The 6410-nt window shown below is 38.6% G+C and overlaps 1 non-coding gene across 1 annotated transcript; it reads left to right on the forward strand.

The window, feature by feature from the left end:
• Positions 1–4999: 4999 nt before the first annotated feature.
• Positions 5000–5159, forward strand: LOC128591637 (U1 spliceosomal RNA). Its single transcript, XR_008381604.1, has one exon. It is a non-coding gene; the product is annotated as a U1 spliceosomal RNA (small nuclear RNA).
• The last annotated feature ends 1251 nt before the right edge of the window (positions 5160–6410 follow it).

Here is a 6410-nt window from a genome sequence, read left to right on the forward strand (position 1 = left end):
CCAGGTTTTATTCCGTTTAAATTTGTTCATGGAGGTGAGGTTTGGAATGGGAACAATTCAAAACCACAACCGTGGAACACAGCATAAAATGAAAATCTTATACGAAATCTGTACAACTCAGCTCAATTCTTCCTTCTGAAAAGAACTTTAATAATTATTTAATTTATTGTGTTTCACACTATTTTCCTTTGAAGAGTCTATGAAGATGTCAGGAGCCACCCAGATGTACTGAAACTGACCAAGGAATGGACATCTGGGGCCCTACGTACATTTCCATCAGAAAGGTCGGCTTTCACTGATGTATTTTGACTGTTAGCTAAGGACTACCTTCCACTTAAAAACTAGGTAAAATTGGGCAGCGCCTGTGGCTCAGTGAGTAGGGCGCCGGCCCCATGTGCCGAGGGTGGTGGGTTCAGACCCAACCCCGGCCAAACTGCAACGAAATAGCCGGGCGTTGTGGCGGGCGCCTGTAGTCCCAGCTGCTCGGGAGGCTGAGGCAAGAGAATCGTGTAAGCCCAAGAGTTAGAGGTTGCTGTGAGCCGTGTGACGCCACGGCGGTACAGTGAGACTCTGTCTCTACAAAAAAAAAAAAAAAAAAAAAAAAAAAAAACTAGGTAAAATTGTCTCAAGCCCACACCAAGTCATGAGATTCTGGTCATATAAAGCCTGTTAAGTATGTTGGCAAATTCCCAGGGCCATTTCTACCTCTTGACTCTTGGGTATTTGTATGTTTTTTCTGACCTGCAGGGGCCAATAAGCTGCACTAATTTACATATTAAAACCCCCACAGAACTCAAACATTTATAACTTGAGTAGGTCTCCCTCCTATTTTTTTTTTTTTAATCTTCCCAGAGCATCCTAGGAACCCAAATTCCTTCTCTTCTTGCTTATGCTTAGCTATAGCAACACATTAACCTTTTGAAGGAGCAAGGGAAGCAGAGAGCTACCCAGTATTTGGGAAGTATAGTTTACATAATTTATTTCTCAATAAAACACCTTTCTGTGTTAAAAAAAAAAAAATTCTAGTGTCAAATCTACAGGTAATGATATTTTCTTTACCCGTACATTGGTTTTCTGTTGAGATTCATGTTGGGATTCAATAGAAGATTTCCTTTGAAGAAAAGATTTCGTGATTAAAAAATAAATTGAAAACCTTTGCTACAGGAGTTCGGGTTGTGGGGCCCTGTTTTAGTTGCACCGTATGTGCAAGACACAGTGAAATATGTCATTCATTACACAGATCCAGTCATGCTGTAGATGTTCTATTTTCCACAAAAGACTCAATCCACAAAAATAATGATTTAATCCACACATGAGAAAATGACATGGGAATCCTGTGATACAGGCGCTGTCCATATATGCTGTTCTAATTAAATTATCGGGTCTCGCCTGCCTGAGGGCACAGATATTAAAATCCACACCTAAATGTTGTTAGTGTTAGACATCTGCTGATATAGACCTCTGGTCCCTGCACGTTTTCATAGGCTCAGGAGAGAGTCTGTTTCTATCCTTTAATCCAGCTTCTCCAGGGAAGTCTGTTTGGGGTTGCCCCTTCCACAAGCAGCCTGCCTGGGAGTGGGTGTTTGCCAGGTCTACTCATCTGGCTGGCTTTCTCATCAGGTATGGCCGTTCCTCCTTCCCTGGGGGCCAAGTTCAGCCCTCAGGACTTGTAGGACCTCTGGTAGCTGGGAAAGGGAAAGTGAGACTGCTCCCGAATCCTGTCACGTCTTGTCACTTGAGCCCAGAAACCACACTTGCACTTAAAGACACACAGAATTTCGAATAAATAAACCCTTTCTTCAGTATTTGCTTGAATTCCTACCCCCATTGGCAATAGGAAGCTTATTATACTGAGTGGGAAAATCTAAAGATGAAGGATGGGGGCGGGGGATGTTCTCACTCTCTGCAATTCCCTGTTCTCATTTCCTTTACCCAGAGTAGCCCTGGGTCTGAATATTCATGTTCTCTCTCTCTCTCTCTCACCCCCACGCCCCTCTCTCCAGTCTGAAAATAAAATACCACCTGCCCACCCACAGCACATGCAGACAGATTTCTAGAGTAGTCATCTTCCCACTGATTAGGCAAAGTGATTCTAAATTAGTTCAGGCCAGGTCTTGTTACATTTATGTTTTCATAGCATGCTACCATTTATAAAGTGCTTTCACATCCTCAATTCTTTTATTAACCCCGAGAAATACTAAATTCTTATTTGTCACTAATGTACAGATAAGGAAACTGAGGTATGGAAGGCCAAGAGAATTGTTAAGGGACAAAAGTCAAGGGTACGCCTGCCTCCTCAGTGTGGTCTGCTGGCACCTGCACACACCCGCACCACCATGGGATGCACTTTGAGACTGGATTTATTTATAGACATTCTTCTCTCTTTTAGCCACATTTTCTTTGTTTTTTCTTCCAGCCTTTCCATCACCCCCCACCCCAAAATTTATTTTTAAAATTAAACACTTAGAAATGTGACTGAGGGAAGAGGGAGAGTAGAGGGAAGAGGATCGTCTGTTGAACCTTCATGTTCCCATACCGCTTGAATGTGGATTATTTTGAGATATGACAGCTGGGCTTCGGTAGTACAAGTGGGTCCTCAGGGGACACCCTCGGGGAGATCTCAGCTATAGCAGCTCCCGTGGTGCACCTGTTACTAGCAGACTCAGTAGCTTCTGGAGCCTGCTCCCAGCTTCCAGGGCTTGCTCAGAGATCACCAAAGGCAGGCTCTGTGGTGGGGATTTCCCACAATGCTGTGCACAATGCCAGGGAAAATTTAAAGATGAAGGTTGAGAATGGGTGATGTTCACATTCTCTACAAGATAGCCTAAGAATACATGGTAGAGACAATTGAAACAAAGAAGGGCTTTGTCATTTTTCACTAACACTATCTGGACTAAAAAACTACAGGGAAAAGGCGTAGCGTAAAGGTCTTGGGCAAGAAAATGTATTTCTTGCTAAAATAAAATAAGACAAAATAATAAGGTGATGCATAAAAGATATTTTCATTTCTTTAGGATAAACTCATGTAGAAAACTGATCTAATTCCTATGATTTGTTTGACATTTTTTAAAAAAGTATATCTGTAGAAGTAAATATACATTGGCCAAGATCAGCGCTCATGTTCTCATGTATGTGCTTACTTACAGTAAGTACTGTTTATGAGACATGTGGGGTACATTTGTTACTTATGATTTGGATATTTTACAGAGTGATCATTATTTAGTTAAAATAACTATGCTAATTCACTAAAAACTCAAATTCTGGGGAATAGTAGAAAAAATATTAAAAGGTCTGTCTTCTCAGTCTACAATTTTCTAAATGGAAGATTTTAGTGAATATTTTGAGGTCATTTATCTTTTTAGTGCTGATTGTGGGGGCCAGGAAGCTGACTCGGGCCCATGCTGTCTGTTATGCTAGAGAGCTCCCTAATTTCACTTTTTAAGGTTTATGGTTTCACTTTGTTCTCATTTTCTATTTGGTGGCTACATATAAAAACTTTTTTTTCTTTTTCTTCTTTATTAAATACCCTTTATTAAGTTCAGGGGAGGACAATTTTATGATGCTGCATAACTTTGCTAATAATCCCAAAACTCATGTTTGGTTTCAAAAGCAAAAATGTGAAGTTGATTAATATTTTTCATGTTAGTTTTGATCCTGTGTTTTGCCTCTCAGGGTTTGAGATGGATATGGAATGATTAGACGAGTAAGTTTAAAACTTTGATCAGCTGGAAGAGCTCAGAATTAACCAAAGTGGTTCTTGAGCTCCACCGGAAATGAGTTTTCAGAGTTCAGCCACCACATGCAGCATATTTGTGCGTAGAGTTTCGCATGTTACTTTCCAGGCCATGTGTTGAACACTGCAGGTACTGGGACATGTGCCACATTTCCCTTCAGTGAACAACTTGTTGACCAGAAGCTGGTTGTGCTTTCAGCCCTTTGGGAATTTTCTCACCTGCTAAGAACCAACAAAGCCGTATCTCTTTCCACAGGTGACCACGTTCTGTGGCTGACCTATATGGGAGCCAAAAGGTCAAGCCCTTTTGACCCATTTGAGGACCGCTCATGCTTCAGAACTCTTCATAGGATCTGCAAATCCTGTCATTAAGTTTGTTTCTCTGTCCTTTCTTTCTTCCCTCCCCTTCCTTTACAGGTGTTGATCCCAAGGGAACACTCCAATAAAGACAATTTATTAGAGATGCTAATAAATTAACCCCCCTCTGAGAATCTGTTTCTCAGGGAACCTCATGGCTTGTGTGTTTCCTCATCAGCATCCATTCTATCCCTATCCATTTCTTTTAATGGGATAATCTCAACATTTTGCTGCTGGGGAGTGGTGTGAGTCTCTTACCTAAGCCAGTTGGAGAATTCCTATCTAATACATAATAGTCAATGGTTCAGATAATCCAGGGCTAGTAATAAGTACATTACAAGTACCTGATTATGGGAATCCATTCAGCAATCATCCAGTCAGTGTGAATTCCATGGCTGTGGTGATTGCAGGAATTAATATTGCACCCTCTCTGAATGTGAATCACATTGTCCCCAATGGCTGCTCTTGTCCACCTTCGAAGAGTTGTGGAGAATAGCTTGAAGAAGATACTAAGACAGAAAGAACAGAAGAATGAGAGGAAATTTTAAAGAACTGAGCTAGGCACAGATGAAACTAACCTCGAGTCCCATCCTACAAATATGGGTGAAAATGATCCATCACCTTGTCAATTTTTCTTTTCCTAAAGAAACAATGCTTCAGAAATAGCAAATTAAATGAATCTCTGCATTCTCAAAAGGTAATGGAGAAAGTGAAAATTTTAGCTTTATCATGAATTTGTTTAGGAAACAAACATGATAATCTTCAGAATATTTCTTGTTGCTCTATTTGAAAGTCAGTTAGGTCTACATAAAGAAGCATGTAAAATTGTATGTAACAGATATTGCAAGCAATTCAGCCACATATTTGTGTATGTTGGTCATAATTTTATTGCTTTGAGTTTGAATTGCAATACTTCCCTGGCAGGGGAGATACCATGATCATGAAGGTTTCCCAGGGCGAGGGTTATCCTTTGCACTCCAGATGTGCTGACCCCTGTGATTTCCCCAAATGTGGGAAACTTGACTGCATAATTTGTGGTAGTGGGGGACTGTGTTCACACTCTCCCAGATTTAAAAAACAAATAGTTTGAATTATAATTGCATGGTGATTATATTAGTGACATAATGGAAAAGTTATTTTCATTTTTTTTACCCATTAAAACTAAGTAAAGATTTTGGGGAAGACAGGTTTAACACAATATGGGTACATTGTGGTAATAATTTCTGTGTAGTTCAGTGACATGAGGACAATGTAGTATGTTTTCATTTTCAATTGAGTGTTTCTTAAGCGGAAATTTATTATTAAGTTTTTATGTAAAAGAATGTGGAACAAAGATAAAGTTGTGAGACCTTGGGCATCTGCTGGGCACATTATATGATATCATAATTTTACCTTTACCTTCATTTCTCGTAAGAAAAAAAATGTACATACAGATGGAAAACACTGGTAGCTTAGTAATATTCAGCTGACTAAATGAGTGTGATATTTCTGGAGATCTTGCTCAAAATTATTCATATAAAAATTAACAGAGGACAGAAAAGAGACTCAGAGTAGCAGCAGGGTAAAAATATTCATTTATTCTTGATTATGTGTGCATATGTATCTGTATACGTTATATATGGCATAGAATTCAGCCAGAACTATTCTTCTTTTAACACTAACAAAGAACTGAAATCAGAGAGAAGCAACAAATCTTACTCATTGATGATTCAACAGACTGCAAATAAGTTTCCATAATACACTTGGGAATTTTTAGACATAAAATGGTTCCACTTATTTTCTGAATGAATTCCTATGTGAGTTCTGACTCAGCAAGGGAATAATCTAAAATATCACTGAATATGCCCACAAAAACTTAAGAGCACATCAAATAAAAAGTTTTCTATTTACTCAGCCTTAATATGCTTAATTATCTTGCCACTAGGGGGAGAAAAAACTGGTTATCTGCAGAGACAGAATAAAAACTAAAGTAGTATCACCACTTTAGAAGTTTTTGTGTCAATGAAATTTTGTTAGGCCCCTAAAAATTTTTCTTACTAAATAAAAGGGGATGTATAGCATAATATATAGAATGGTAAATTTTCTGGTAATACTAATTCATAAAAATCACTCAAGAAACTTAATTTACATTTCCTGTCAGTGTAAGACTACTCTAGGTAATGAAAAGAGAAAAGAAGATTCAATAAAACTCTTAGCATGGAATTTTTGCACTATTATAGTGTTAAATATTGTGACTGTATATTAGTTTAATGAATAAGAAAGTGACATAGAAGTGAAACAATTAAAAGGAAAATAATGATTTGCTGACTTATATACAAAT

This window comes from Nycticebus coucang, chromosome 1, assembly GCF_027406575.1.
Source record: "Nycticebus coucang isolate mNycCou1 chromosome 1, mNycCou1.pri, whole genome shotgun sequence".
Taxonomy (NCBI): Eukaryota; Metazoa; Chordata; class Mammalia; order Primates; family Lorisidae; genus Nycticebus; species Nycticebus coucang.